The sequence below is a fragment of the Nicotiana tabacum genome, chromosome 17, assembly GCF_000715075.1.
Source record: "Nicotiana tabacum cultivar K326 chromosome 17, ASM71507v2, whole genome shotgun sequence".
Taxonomy (NCBI): domain Eukaryota; kingdom Viridiplantae; phylum Streptophyta; class Magnoliopsida; order Solanales; family Solanaceae; genus Nicotiana; species Nicotiana tabacum.
In genome coordinates, this window is record NC_134096.1 from 107,448,814 (window position 1) to 107,465,166 (window position 16,353).

Consider the following 16,353-nt stretch of genomic DNA (forward strand, 5'->3'; position numbering starts at 1 on the left):
GAAGATAAGATTGTATTGAGCTTTGTATAGAATATAGCGTAAGTTTGCGAGAAAATTCGTGTCCTTTACAATGACAACTGAGCTCACTATTTATAGTTACGAAGGAGGTCCTAGGATCGTGTCTTTATTTAATGTCAATTATGAGGGGCATTGATGAAGATGTAAAATGGTGAACATAAATGCCAAATTCCCTGTAATGAGTAATTGCTCTAAATGCCATGGAATATTCTCTATTAAATGCTACCAAGCGAAGAGCATTTATCACATCTTTATGAGCGTTATTCTTTCCGGTGACAAACGAAACATCTGTCTTCCGTCTTTGGCCATTCCCCTGTCATGGGTTCCACATGTCCCTTTTTTTTATGGTCACGTGTCATATCATATTTTACTCTATACAGATAGGCCCTCCTGCTTTCCGGTGACATAACTTTGTGTTACCGAAAAGTTGGTAGAAATACTCTTTTGGCGGGAATTACTATAATTCCCTCTGAAGGCTTCTGACGGTTGATTAGACGCACGTCTCTCCACATTTAGTGCCCCGAACATGCGTCATCCCATGATTCATCACAACGTTTGCCGATTATCGAGGTAATCATGGCCATGAATTTAGGCGCCAAAACCTTTACTTATACGTATCAACTTTCTCCCTTATACTTCATAATTTTTCAAGCTTTCATTATCTAACTTGCATCTTGCTCTTCATCTTTTCTCTAATTCTCTTCAAACGAAAAACCTTCTTCTTCTTCTTCTTCTTCCATACAATGGCTTCTTCCTCAAAGCGTTTCGGTTTTTCAAAAAGTAAGAACAAGGCCGAGGACTCTGCTCCTCCAACAGTGGGCTCCATCATCCTTAGATGTCTTATTACCACAAAAGACTTCGAAGAGAAATTCCCTACTGCTAACTCTCGTACATGTGTCGTTAGTAGGTATCTTTCTTCCACACGCCCTTCTATCATTCCTCATGTGAAGGAAGATTGCCGCTATCGTGACTTGGAAATTATTGCTCCTGATCTATCGGAGCGAGTCACCCTATCCAAGGAGGGTTTTATATATTTTTACACGTATCCTTTTAATTTGGGTGCGTTCTCTTTGAGTGGAGAGCTTGACTCTGTGATTGCGGAGTTTTGCCTCCGTTACCAAGTGTGTTTGGCACAAGTAAGTCCTTATGTGTGGAGGATGGTTGCCTGTCTTCTGCGTTTGTGTCAGGAAACTAGGGGGGAGCTAACCTTAGCTCATATGGTGAATCTCTATTCTCCCAAAATCTTCCGCGGGGGAATGATAAACCTCTACAAATAGGGCCACCATGCTTTGTTGTCTAGCATGGATGATGATAACGACTATGAGTGGATGAAGCGATTCATTGCAATTTCCACCAACGACATCATTCCGACAGCGGCTCCACCCTTTCCGGCCGCTTAGAACCGCGCTCGTAAGCTTTTTATTTAGTATTTCCTTTTATTAAATATTTTTCTACAGAATATTGATCCTCCATACTTCGTTTGTTTTAGCAACTCGTTGGATGCCAGCGGTGATTGAAGGCTTGGACCGGTGGGCACAAAGTATTTTGGACGTTAAGATGCCCGAGACTCGCTTGTGGAAAGAACTGGCCCCTAAATACGGGTGGAAGGACATGATTCATGGTAATTCAAACTCACCTTGTTTCAATTTTTCATGTGAAGAACTTGATTAATCCCTTATAACTTGTCTATGAAATTAGGTCTACCCGCGGGCTCTGTTGCTATTCCCGAGGAGGATGTCTTGGCTGATCCTACTGATGCAGCGAGGCTGCTTCAGGAGGCGCTTACTCGAACAAGTGGCTCCGGGCCTGCTTCGGGAGAAAATGTTTCTTTACGGAGTCCTCGTCTGGAAGATAAACAACCAAAGAGAAGGCGCTCTTCTACAGTCGGGGAAAAGAATATGTAACGACCCGGCCGGTCATTTTGAGTATTATAACCCCGCTTCCCCCTTTACTGCTCAAATTTTACTTTACAGTTATTGTGTGAATTGCTGGGGTAATTGGTTTGGGTCCGGTGAGGTTTTGGAATGAATTGGAACACTTAGTTCCAAGGTTTAAAGCTTAAGTTAAAATAGTGATCGGATGTTGACTTATGTATAAACGACCTCAGAATTTAATTCTGATGATTCCAATAGCTCCGTATGGTGATTTTAGACTTAGGAGCGTGTCCGAAAAATTATTTGGAGGTCCGTAGTGGAATTAGGCTTGAAATGCCGAAAGTTGAATTTTTGGGAAGTTTGATCGGGGAGTTGACTTTTTGATATCGAGGTTAGAATCCGATTCTGTAAATTGGAATAGCTATGTTATGTCGTTTATTACTTGTGTGGAAAATTTGAGGTCAATCAGACGTGATTTGATGTGTTTCGGTGCAAGTTGTAGAAACTAGAAATTTCAAAGTTCATTAGGCTTAAATTGGGGTGTAATTCATAGTTTTAGCATTGTTTGAGGTGATTTGAGGGTTCGACTAAGTCTGTATGATGTTTTAGGATTTGTTGGTATATTTGGTTGAGGTCCCGAGGGGCTCGGGTGAGTTTTGGATGGTTAACGGATCATTTTTGGCCTTGGTGAGATTGCTGGTATCTGTTGCTGCATTTTTCGGATTTTCTCTTTCGCGTTCGCGAGTGGGCCCTCGTGTTCGCGAAGTGGAATTTCAGGAAGGCAGGATTTACTCTTCGCGTTCGCGAAGGGGGGTCTCGCATTGGCGAAGAGAAGCTGGATTGTGCATCGTGTTCGCGTATGGGGTATCTCGTTAGCCAAGGGAAACATAGTGGGCATGGGTTTTGCCTTCGCGTTAGCGAAGGGGAGCTCACGTTCGGGAAGAAGGGCTCCGTTAAGCATCGCGTTCGCGAGCAGTGTCTCGCGTTCGCGAAGAACAAATGTTGGGAAGCACATTTTGTGCTTCGCGAACGCGAGGGACCTGTCGCGTTCGCGAAGAAGAGAGGTCTGGACAAAAAGTTTAAGTTCAGAAAATGGGACTTCGTCCAATTTTCCATTTTTAACGATTTGGAGCTCGGATTGAGGCGATTTTTGGGAGATTTTCGAGGAAACAATGGGGTAAGTGTTCTTAACTCAATATTGGTTAAATTACCCGAATCCATGGTTATTTTTAGCATTTAATTGGTGAATTAAGTTGGAAAAATTTGTGAAAACCCTCTTGGTTTAATTTGGAGATTTGAGGGTCGAGTTGATGTCGGATTTGAGTAAAATTTATATGGTTGGACTCATGGTTGAATGGATGTTAATATTTTGTAACTTTCGGCAGATTCTGAGACGTGGACCCCACGGGTAATTTTGGGGCGTAATTTCGGATTTTTGTAAAAATATTAGTATTTTGATATGGAATTAATTCCTATAAAATTTGTGGACTGAATCAAATTAATTGTGACTAGATTCGAGCCATTTGGAAGTTGATACACGCAGAGTGGAATTCCTGGAGCATTACTTAGCTTGCTCGACATTGGATTTGGTTTGTTCGAGGTAAGTAACTCTTCTAATCTTGGAGTTGAGGGTATGAACCGTGAATATATGTATGTTGTGAATTGTTGGTAGGTGACGCACATGCTAGGTGACGGGCGTGTGGGCGTGCACTATAGAAATTGTGACATAATTGTTATATGGAATTTTATAGTTACATAACCTTGGCATTTCCATACGGTTTATGTGTTAAATAAATTGAGCTGAAAAGCATATTAAAAATCTTGTTGAGGCTATGTGCCAGTATTATTGGGACCCATAGAGGTCATATTGCTGTGAATTATTGTGTTAAATTGAAAATTCATACTCAATCATATTCATTTCATTACATATCATAGCTCAGTTTTATGAATCTATTTTGATGCATATAAATGTTTTGGGCCGAATGCCCTGTTTTACTAAAATGCCCGAGTGGCTTGAGAGATTTATGACTGAGTGAGGCCGAGGGCCTGATTTGTGAGGATGAGTGTGGATCGGGGCTGCCCGCCTGCAGCATATTTATGACTGAGTGAGGCCGAGAGCCTGGTTTGTGAGGATGATTGTGGATCGGGGTTGCCCGCCTGCAGTATACTTTATTATTATAGCACGTGAGTTGTCCGTGCAGATTATAGCGCTTGGGCTGAAGGAGCCTCTCCGGAGTCTATACACACCCTCAGTGAGCGCAGGTACCTACTGAGTGCAAGTGCCGAGTGCTGAGTGACTGGGAGGCATGAGTGATTGTGAGGTATGCCCGAGTGGCAAGAGTGATTGTGAGGTATGCCCGAGTGGCACGAGTGACTGTGAGGTTTTGCCCGAGGGGCAGTATATGAGTGATGTTCTGCCCGAGGGGCTATTTATGATTTTATCAATGAGTTGCATTGCATTGGCATACACACATGACATACATGCATAGAGATGTATTTCCTCGTACTGTACTACATCAAATCATTCATGATTTCTCATAGATTTCTTTGACAGATGAGCATAGTGATGCATTTGTTTACACGGGTTATCCAGAAGGAAAATGAAATATATTATTTATTATTGAGAATATTCTTTTTTTGGAGAAATTTATTGTTTTCAAACTATTTATATTATTGAAAACTTCGGCAAACTATTTGGGTTTTCACTGAGGTATTTGAAAGGAAGAACTATAATTTTTGAAATCATTATTTAGCTGAGTATTTTATTCCTGAGTTACTTCTGGTATTATTTGCTTTATGTTGTTATGGATTATTGTGGACTATTGGTTTTGGACCCGACTTGGTGGAAGCTCGTCACTACTTTCAACTTACGGCTAGGTTTGTTACTTACTCAGTACATGGGGTCGGTTGTACTGATACTACACTTCTGCACATTTCGTGAAGATGTTGGCTGTTGTTGTTGTTGTGCTTGATGGTTGCGGGACTTGAAGATGTACCTGCGTACCTATTGTAGCTGCCTTTTCTTCAGGGTAGCCTTAGATTTATAAAAGCTCTGTTTATGTATTATTCAAACAGACTATGTATTTATTTCATTTCCGCTTTGTATACTCTATTCTTAGAAGCTCATGATTTGTACTACCAGTTTTTGGGGGATGTATAAGATTAAGATGTTTATTCACTTAAATTACTTTAATAATTATTATTGAAATTGGATAATCGAAAGTTGGCTTACCTATCGTGTTGGGTTAGGTGCCATCACGACTAGTTAGATTTTGGGTCGTGATAAGGTGGTATCCGAGCTCTAGGTTCATAGGTTCTACAAGTCTTGAGCAAGTGTCTAGTAGAGTCTTGCGGATCGGTATGATGACGTCCATACTTATCTTCGAGAGGCTACAAGGCATATAGGATATATACTTCTTATTTTTCTTTCCTTATCGTGCGAGATTGATTCAGCTTGAGATATAAACTCTTTGAATTCCTTCCACATATTCGTATGCGCACATGAGCGCTCAATATCAGTTGTGCATCGCCAGATTATGATTCTATGAATGAGGTTCGAGGTGAGTATTCTGTATTTTGGTGGTGGGATAGTTTGGAGGAAGTAAGGCCATGGTTAGACCGCAGTTTAAGCTCAGCAGCTTCAGTTATAACTTGTACAATTAGACTCATATGTTCGTTATTAACCCTATAGTGGAATTTGTGGCTCAATGAGCGGTGGAATGGCGGTATGATGGGTATGATGTGACCGCGGGATGTGTTAAGACGATTTGAATGTGACGAGAAGTGTTTCCTTGAAATGTAAAGAAATGGCCATGGGATGCTTGATTTTCATTTTAATGTGACGCACAGTCTCGAGTATGAATATTTTGAAGGATCTTTAATATTGTTAAATTTTGGGGTAAATTAAATTCTCATGTCTGTGTAATGAGTTTGGACGCAGATTGACTAAGTGATTACATAGTAATTGTGACTGCGAAAAGATATAACAAGATACTAGATTGAGGCTAAGCAGGTGGATTATCCCCTGCGGAGTAATCTATGTAGGAGTATTTCTTATGATGTGAGTGGAGAGTTTCTTTTCTACCGACGGGGTGTATGGGTGGAGATTTGAATCTGAATCTGGTTGAGAAAGTTGACTTGTGTGTTAAGAGAATGAATACGAGCTTAACGGATGATTGAGGTTTTTTTATGGTGGGCGTTGTATGAACTTGGGAAGAAGTTTTGTTGGACTGACTGTGGTATTATGGCAGTAAGAGAGTATTGGTATTGTGAGTTATGGAATGTTTTAATCTATGGCTTTGAGCTAGTGGGGGAGTCTGCTATTGACAATTTGATTTCATGGTTAGGTGTTAAATTTTAATTTTGGTCTGAGGCATACTTGTGGGTTAGCTATGACTTGCAGAAGTTGAGATCGAGGATGACTCGAATAAGGAAATTTCCGGTTAAGGATTATATTTCACGTGTGAGTAAATGAAATTCACCGTATGAGTGAGTTGTTATTGGTGAATGATGTAGTGCGCACGGAGTATGAATTTGATATGTGGTGTTAAAGTAGAGTTACTTATTTGAGTGTTGTGGTGCTAATGGGGCACGTGTCTTTTGGCCCATTTGGGCGGTGCAATTAGATTTGAGCAAAGTGGGCGACTCCCGAGAAAGAAACTTTCAGTGGGTTTGAGAATTATATATAGCAAGTGAGAATGTTTTTGGACTTGGGTATGGATAAAAATCCGAGATTTGCGTTTGATGGTGCCTGGACTTGCGGAAATTCTATATGACTATGGATTCTACATTTTGTACAAGGAATGTAAGAAGAACAATTTCAAATTCACATAAGGTATTCTCAGAGTGAGTGTTATAGTTGTAGTATTTTTGAAGGTGCTTAAGAAGAATACAGTTGCTTATGGGTCGTAGGGCGTTGTGGTTCTATGCTAAGATTTGTAGGGTAAGTTGTGGTTAAAGATCGTGGTATTTTAGCAAGAAGAAGCATCAATCTGAAGACAAATTCGGAAGGGACTTGGAGAAATAGGACAACTTGGTATTAGGTTGGATCAGTATGGTAATAGATATGATCGGTTCTTTGAGTGCTTATGATGTGGGGGTTTTCTACAGGTGCTTTGTGGCAATACACCTGGACTTGGCGACTTGCGTAGCTTGGTCGAGTTAGAGGAACTTAGTTTTAAGGGCTTGATTACGTGCAAATGGATTCCAAGATATTCTTGATGGTCTCTACCGGTATGGAGAACGTGTTGTGGTGAATTGTGATTTCCTCCTGGAATGAAGCAAGAGAAAGGTTTCTAACTAAAATGGTATGTAAATTATTGGTGACTCAAAGTTGATAATAAGATTCTTGTGCTGTTCACATGATGGAAAGATAGATGTTATATGTTGTGGGAAAGTTAGATTTACATGTATAAGGTGGCAGTTCAGTCTTGAAGGAAGGTAACGAAGTTTGGGCAGAATGGTCATGAATTCTTAGACAATATGGGCGGTTCCAAATGACTAGATGAATACGATTACTACTAGGTGTATGAGAGGGGTGCGTACTTCAGAAGGCGCATTGTATTTTTACTTACGGAGGTATAAATTAGTATTGTGGTACTCACAAGGTTGATAGACTGCTGATATTCAAATTTTATCAATTGGCACGGAAGAACTTTTAAAGTATTTCTCGTGGGATGATCGTGTATGAGAGAGTTATTAGGCATTCGGGCGGTGGAGATGGAATCAAATATGGTGATTCGCGTGTTCTATGGATTTGGAGATTGGGAGTTCTCAGGAGCGGATTGTTTCATGGTTGTGGACTGTGAAGTTGTGGCCGGAGCTAGCCATATGATAGAATGTGTTATGATTCAGTCATTATAGATTTTCGGAATAATTTTTATCTATTTGTGGGTAACCCGAGTTGATTTGGGGGTCCATAGGTAGGCCCTTTTAAGATGTGTATTCTACACCGAGCCGGAATGGTTGGCTCCATACTGCTATTATTGAGGGATGTGTCATTTGGTTGATGTTGAACTTATTCATGTTCTCAAATGATCTGTGAGTTACTCCTTTATACTACGAGGAGTTGTGATTAATTGGTTATGTACACAAATGGTGCGGTTCTATTTGAGCTTTATAGTGGAAGTTAAGCATGATGAGTATCTAGGTATTGCATGATTGATTGCGTATGGATTATGTTCTTTCGGGTTTGTGTGGCATTGCGTCATTTGCTTATACATGGTTATGGTAATGCACTTTGAGTACTTGATGTCGGATTGCGCGTGGTTATTGATTTTTGAGCAGGGTGACTCGAGGTAGATAATATGGACCAACGTTTGGATGGGGTCACGCATTGCAGCGGAGTTATGTTAAGGTATGAACCTTGTGTTAGAATCGAGTGATGGTTCTACGGTGTATGATGAATTTTTAGCGTTTCGTTGTGGCGGTACTTGTTAATCTGGCGGGGCAGTTCTCTCATTTGAGTCATTTTCCATGACTGGGTACATTCAAATGTTGCGTATTAGTGCATGAATGGCACAAGTTATGGCTCCGAGTTATACTAGTGCGGTATGTTTATGGAATAGTTGTGTTTAATAATATAAGGTCATTGGACCTAGAATGGGTACTATCAGGCTTGATTATGGTATATTTAAGAGGGTTATGGTTTTGGTTGGGCGAGAGAGCTCCATGGCTAGTTGATCTGATGCGTGGTTATGAGTTTTTGATTGTTTCTTTCATTATTGGCAGTATATGAAGGTTTTGGAACGAGGTTTGGCTTGATATGAGGTTTTATACTAGTACTTGGTTGGTTTGGAGTAATTACTGCGATCGGGAATGATGCTACGAGCATGCGAGTTTTGCAATATGCTGGGTGATTATATCCGTGGTTATAGTTATAGCTCGATGTATCTTATTCGAACTTATACAGTGTGTAAATGTAAGATTCGTGTCTTGAAAGAAATTGTAAAGGCTGGAAATTAAACTCCAAGGTTTATGGGCTAATGTTAAATCAATAATTTTAGTTGTATTGTGTTGTCAAGCTCATATGGAATAGGGTGACGTGGGTTCAACCCTGGGTACATGTGTGGTAAGATGGAACAGTGATTTGATGGTTTGGAAACAACTCTTGGAACGTTCGAGGACGAACGTATGTTTAAGTGGGGGAGAATGTAACGACCCGACCGGTCATTTTGAGTATTACAACCCCGTTTCCCCCTTTACAGCTCAAATTGTACTTTACAGTTGTTGTGTGAATTGCCGGGGTAATTGGTTGGGGTCCGGTGAGGTTTTGGAATGAATTGGAACACTTAGTTCCAAGGTTCAAAGCTTAAGTTAAAATAGTGACCGGATGTCGACTTATATGTAAACGACCTTGGAATTTAATTCTGATAATTCCTATAGCTCCGTATGGTGATTTTGGACTTAGGAGCGTGTCCGGAAAATTATTTGGAGGTCCGTAGTGGAATTAGGCTTGAAATGCCGAAAGTTGAATTTTTGGGAAGTTTGACCGGGGAGTTGACCTTTTGATATCGAGGTCAAAATCCGATTCTGAAAATTGGAATAGCTCCGTTATGTCGTTTATGACTTGTGTGCAAAATTTGAGGTCAATCAGACGTGATTTGATATGTTTCGGCACAAGTTGTAGAAACTAGAAACTTCAAAGTTCATTAGGCTTAAATTGGGGTGTAATTCATAGTTTTAGCATTGTTTGAGGTGATTTGAGGGTTCGACTAACTCCGTATGATGTTTTAGGACTTGTTGGTATATTTGGTTGAGGTCCCGAGGGGCTCGAGTGAGTTTTGGATGGTTAACAGATAATTTTTGGCGATGGTGAGATTGCTGATATCTGTTGCTGCATTTTTCGGAGTTTCTCTTTCGCGTTCGCGAGTGGGCCCTCGCATTCGCGAAGTGGAATTTCAGGCAGGCAGGATTTACTCTTCGCGTTCACGAGGGAGGTCTCACGTTCGCGAAGAGAAGCTGGGTTGTGCATCGCGTTCGCGTATGGGGTATCGCGTTCGCAAAGGGAAACATAGTGGGCATGGGTTTTGCCTTCGCGTTCGTGAATGGGAGCTCGCGTTCGCGAAGAAGGGCTCCGTTAAGCATCGCGTTTGCGAGCAGTGTCTAGTGCTCGCGAAGAACAAATGATGGGAAGCACATTTTGTGCTTCGCGAATGCGAGGGACCTGTCGCGTTCGCGAAGAAGAGAGGTCTGAACAGAAAGTTTACGTTCAGAAAATGGGATTTCGTCCCATTTTCCAGTTTTAACGATTTGGAGCTCGGATTGAGGCGAATTTTGGGACATTTTCAGAGGAAACAACGGGGTAAGTGTTCTTAACTCAATATTGGTTAAATTACCCGAATCCATGGTTGTTTTTAGCATTTAATTGGTGAATTAAGTTGGAAAAATTTGTGAAAACCCTGTTGGTTTAATTTGGAGATTTGAGGGTCGATTTGATGTCGGATTTGAGTAAAATTTATATGGTTGGACTCGTGGTGGAATGGGTGTTAATATTTTGTAACTTTCAGTATATTCCGAGATGTGGGCCCCACGAGTAATTTTGGGGCGTAATTTCGGACTTTTGTGAAAATATTAGTATTTTGATATGGAATTAATTCCTATAAAATTTGTGGGCTAAATCAAATTAATTGTGACTAGTCGAGCCGTTTGGAAGTTGATACACGCAGAGTGGAGTTGCTGGAGCATTGCTTAGCTTGCTCGACATTGGATTTGGCTTGTTCGAGGTAAGTAACTCTTCTAATCTTGGAGTTGAGGGTATGAACCCTGAATATATGTATTTTGTGAATTATTGGTAGGCGACGCACATGCTAGGTGACGGGCGTATGGGTGTGCACTATAGAAATTGTGACATAATTGTTATATGAAATTTTATAGTTACATAACCTTGGCATTTTCCATGCGGTTTTATGTGTTAAAGCAATTGAGCTGAAAAGCATATTGAAAATCATGTTGAGGCTATGTGCCAGTATTATTGGGACCCACAGAAGTCATATTGCTGTGAATTATTGTGTTAAATTGAAAATTCATACTCAGTCATATTCATTTCATTGTATATCATAACTCCGTTTTATGACTCTATTTCGATGCATATAAATGTTTTGGGCCGAATGCCTTATTTCACTGAAATGCCCGAGTGGCTTGAGAGATTTATGACTGAGTGTGGCCGAGGGCATGATTTGTGAGGATGAGTGTGGATCGGGGCTGCCCGCCTGCAGCATATTTATGACTGAGTGAGGTCGAGGACCTGATTGTGAGGATGAGTGTGGATCGGGGCTGCCCGCCTGCAGCATACTTTATTATTATAGCACGTGAGTTATCCGTGCAGATTATAGCGTTTGGGCTGAAGGAGCCCCTCCGGAGTCTGTACACTCCCCTAGTGAGCGCAGGTACCTACTGAGTGCTGAGTGCCCGAGTGGCATAAGTGATTGTGAGGTATGCCCGAGTGGCAATAGTGGTTGTGAGGTATGCCCGAGTGGCACGAGTGACTGTGAGGTTTTGCCCGAGGGGCTGTACATGAGTGATGTTCTGCCCGAGGGGCTATTTATGAATTTATCAATGAGTTGCATTGCATTGGCATGCACACATGACATACATGCATATAGATGTATTTTCTCGTACTGTACTGCATCACATCATTCATGATTTCTCACACATCTTTTTGACAGATGGGCATAGTGATGCATTTGTTTACATGGGTTATCCGGAAGGAAAATGAAATATATTATTTATTATTGAGAATATTCTTTTTTTGGAGAAATTTATTGTTTTCAAACTATTTATATTATTGGAAACTTCGGCAAACTATTTGGGTTTTCACTGAGGTATTTGAAAGGAAGAACTATAATTTTTGAAATCATTATTTAGCTGAGTATTTTATTCATGAGTTACTTTTGGTATTATTTGCTTTATGTTGTTATGGATTGTTGTGGACTATTGGTTTTGGACCCGACTTAGTAGAAGCTCGTCACTACTTTCAACCTACGGCTAGGTTTGTTACTTACTCAGTACATGGGGTCGGTTGTACTGATACTACACTTCTGCACATTTCGTGCAGATGTTGGCTACTGTTGTTGCTGTGCTTGATGGTTTCGGGACTTAAAGATGTACCTGCGTACCTGTTGTAGCTGCCTTTTGTTCAGGGTAGCCTTAGATTTATAAAAGCTCTGTTTATGTATTATTCAAATAGACTATGTATTTATTTTATTTCCACTTTGTATACTCTATTCTTAGAAACTCATGATTTGTACTACCAGTTCTTGGGGGATGTATAAGATTAAGATGTTTATTCACTTAAATTACTTTAATAATTGTTATTGAAATTAGATAATCGAAAGTTGGCTTACCTACCGGGTTGGGTTAGGTGCCATCACGACTAGTTGGATTTTGGGTCGTGACAGAATAATAGGGCGAGGACCGATGCCCTCGAGTCATCTCCGGTAGCGATGGTGACTAGTCCTCCTTCCGGGCCGGTCATAGACACCGTGATGATCGATGATGATGAAGAAGCTAGTGATGAGGGAGCTTATCTTCATAGAAGACGACGATCCTTATCATCTCAACAGGATGCTTGACCTGTTGAGAGAGTTACACCAACTGAGGATGATGCCTCGGTACTTTAGGGAGAGTTTAATTTGGTAGATAATGTCAACTCCCATTTTCAGGCCCCAATTGCTGTGCCCGGTACTGTGGGACTGAGTACCGGGTCCCTGCCGTCTTTGGTTGGTGAGCATCCAACAACTAGCACTACACTTGATGGAGCTGCTTCTTACTCTTCAACTCCATCAGCTTCATCTCCATCTTTGCCAACACCAGCAACTGCTACATCACTTCCATCTTCATCCACTCTTCCACCAATAGTTGCTACATCATCTCCACCGGAAGCACCTGACCATGAAGAAGGTGTTCCTCTTCCACAGTCCCCAGTTCATGGAAATTTAGGGCAAAATTATGCTGCCCCTTCTGAAGATCCACAAAGGAGGAGGAATATTACTCTTTCGGTCTCTACCGGGTACAACTTGCTATCCCGGCTGGTGGAGCTTGTAAATTATCTGAAGCCTTTGGCTTCAGAGAAAGACTGGGAAAAGATTCAGGCACTCTCGGAAGAGTGTTTGTTGAACAACGTTATGCACAACACTGCAACGATACGTTCCTTTCTTTTTTTATTACCCCTTCTATTTTGGGTGTGAACATATCCTGAATTTTACTCTTCTTACTTTGTAGGCCAACTTTCTTGCTTCAGAGGTCCTTCCGAGGTTAATTCGTGAAAAGGAAGAAATTACCTCTGCTCGGGATCAGCTTTTGGCACAGCAGGAGCAACATGTCAATCGCCTTTCAGAACTGGAAGCCAAAGCTGCTGAGGCTGTTGTATTGGAAGCTCATTTATGGCAAAATGAGCAAGAAGTGGTAAATCTTAGCCAAGAAATTGGCCCTCTGAGGGTTAGATTTGACGAAGCCAGGGCCAAATGGGTTGAAGTCCATAACGCCATTCTTATTGGAACCTAACGCAAGGTTGCCTCTGCTGGAAGAGTGATCAACTTAGAGGCAACCTTGAACTCCAAAATTGAAGAGCTTGCTGCTACGAGGGCGAAACATGCCCAGCTGGAAGAGAAGCATAGGAAAACTACCGAGCATAATAGGCCTTTTAGTTCAACTGTCTGCGACCTTGATGTTAGTCTCAAATATGCTATGTCCGCCCGGGAAAACCTTTCTGCCGAAGTGACCCAACTCATAGAAGAACTCAAGCGCCGAGCGACTTCCCTCATTGTTGAGAAAACTTATGCCATGTATAGCATGGGGAAATGTTTTTTTGGAAGAGGCCAAAACTGGTGTCATTGATTTTAATGCCAAAATTGCTAATGCCTGCGAGCTTGAGTTAGCTACTAAAATTGGACTCCTAGCGAGGTCTGATGCACCTGGTCCTTCTGGTTCTGATTTCGAGTTCTCAGGAACTGAAGAAGAATCAGAGGATGATGATGCTGAAGTCAAAACTGGTGAAAATATTAAGCCATTGGTGGGTCCATCTACTTCTCCTGGGGGCGCGGACACTTCTCTTCTTCCTGGTTCCGGAGATACTACAGTTTAGCTTTTCTTTTCTTTTCTTTTTTCAATTATTGTACGTGTGCCGTTTTAACATGTTTTTGTAAATAAAACATCTTTTGCTCAAGTATTATTGGAGTTTTCCTTTCGTTTGAATATTCATGCAAGTCTTTAATCTTTGCATTTTCTTCCTTTTGCGCAAGATTTTCTGTTTTGCGTCTTATTATGTGAAGCATTGGATGTATTCTCGCCGAAAGTATTTTGGGCTCTGAGCATCAGCCTTTTTCATGAGGCCTTTGATAAGTATTTGCGCAAGTTTACTTTTCCCGTTCTTTCGTATACGACTTCGGGTGTATCTTTCCCCGAAGGCATTTTGATTTCGGGCATAAATTCTTCCGAAATCAACCCTTTAACATGAGGGTTATTATAAGAGAGGGCCTTCTTATGTTTACGGTGCTCTTGAAGTGGACATCTCCTATTCATTACGACACTAGCATTTGAAGTACTTGTTTAACTTTCAAATGACAAAATTAATTCATCGTTCAGACAAGAAACAAGATAAATACAAAAGGATTACATTTTATTCCTTCTATTTTCAAAAAGTACATAAGCATTTGCTATGCTGAAAAGAAATTGTCATTACTTTTGGCTAACTTGTACAACTTATTTCTACGGGACTGACAGCGCAGTCCCCGGTCCTGATGATGCAATTATATTTCCAGTTTTTCATTTCCTGGTCGACGTGGCAGTCATTATTGCCGTATCTTCATATCATTCCCCCCAAGTGTTCAAATGCGAAGAATGCGAATTGGAACACTGAAAGTTTTGTATCTTCAGAGATTCTACTAATGTATTGCTAGATAATCCTTAACTTGGTAAACATTTTACTTCCCCATAGGAATTTATGCTATCGAGCAAAGGACTATCTAACAACCCTCTAGTGGTTTGTTCCCGTGAACGATTGATAAGTGGGGATTTTGACTACTTATTAGCGCCTTTTAGCTTTTGTTTTAGTCTAAAAGCATTGAATTGTGTTCCCGAAACTAATGAAATGTGCAAAATTGCAGGAATGCTGGATGTTGGACTCCCGAGATGAAATCCGACTAAAAAAGGAGTAGTCTACATACAAGGCAATACTAGGCACAAAAGCTTACAATGTGCAGTCCGCAGAATTCCATCTGTGGCCACAATCAAGGAAGAAAAACTCAGCAGACTTTTGAGCAAATTGCGGACCACACATGAATTGTGCGGCCGCAAAAATTGGGTTAGGATCCAAGATGAGAGAGTTGACAAAGAGCCAAGTCCAGAGTTTCCTCGAATTGCGGTCCGCACAAGATTTGTGCAGCCGCAGAAGATTATTTTGCAATCATACTATTGTGGACTGCAAAAGAGTGCCTTGCGGTCGCAGTGCTAAATCGGCGGATAACAAAAATATTGCCTCGCGACCGCAGTTCAGAATTATGCGCCCGCAGAATCCCACCTCCTGCAAGTTGAAGACATCTGCGGACCGCACATGGAATTGTGCGGCCGCAGAACCTCCTGAGGGGTATTTTTGTCCGAGATTTTCAGACTTGTATAAATAGAAGAGTTTCACGAAATTAGGTCAAGTTTTGACATCAGCAAGTACTGTAGCCATTTTTCTTTGCCTCTTTTGGAAGTTTACTATATTTTGGTATATTTTACAATATATTTTTATTATTTTAAGCTTGCATTATGAGTTTAATTAGTATTTCTTCTTCTTTTTCTTTAACCCCAAGCATGAGTAGATAGACTTTTACTAGGGTTGTGACCCAACCCAAGTGTGTAAACCTTATGGGTATCTAATTTAGTTCGTGTTTATGATTGGGTGTTTATTATTTATCCCAGTTCATGTTTTAATTTGTGGAATTAATGGTTGCAAACATTAGTTCATGACTATTTGACTTAGTCTCTTCTTGAGAAAGAGAGACTTAGTCTAGGAAAACTTGGCTAACAAGGAATTGGGTCAATCGTGAGATTGATTAACCCAATTAAAGGGTTCAATCTAGAGATAGTAATAACCCGACTTGAGCTTTTATCAACTATTTTGTGTGATACCCATTTGGTCTTGAGAAAGCCAAATTGGGCAAAACCACCCTCTGACGAGAGGTATTAAGTGGGTAATTGAGAGTTGATAGCTATAATACACCGTGATCAATAAAACAAGCATTAAAGTCTTTATCCCATTAGGCAAACACCTAGATAATGGTCACAGCCCTAGGCTTTTTACCAATTTGAAAAATATCAAAAACAACTATCCTAGTCTTATGTCCTTATTTATTAAAATTTAGTGTAAAATTAGAAATAGAAACAAAATCCTTTTTGTGGAAGTGCAAATTAAGATAATTCAATTTCATGCATTAGATAATTCGTCCCCGTCTCTTCATTGGGTTACTATAATTGCAAT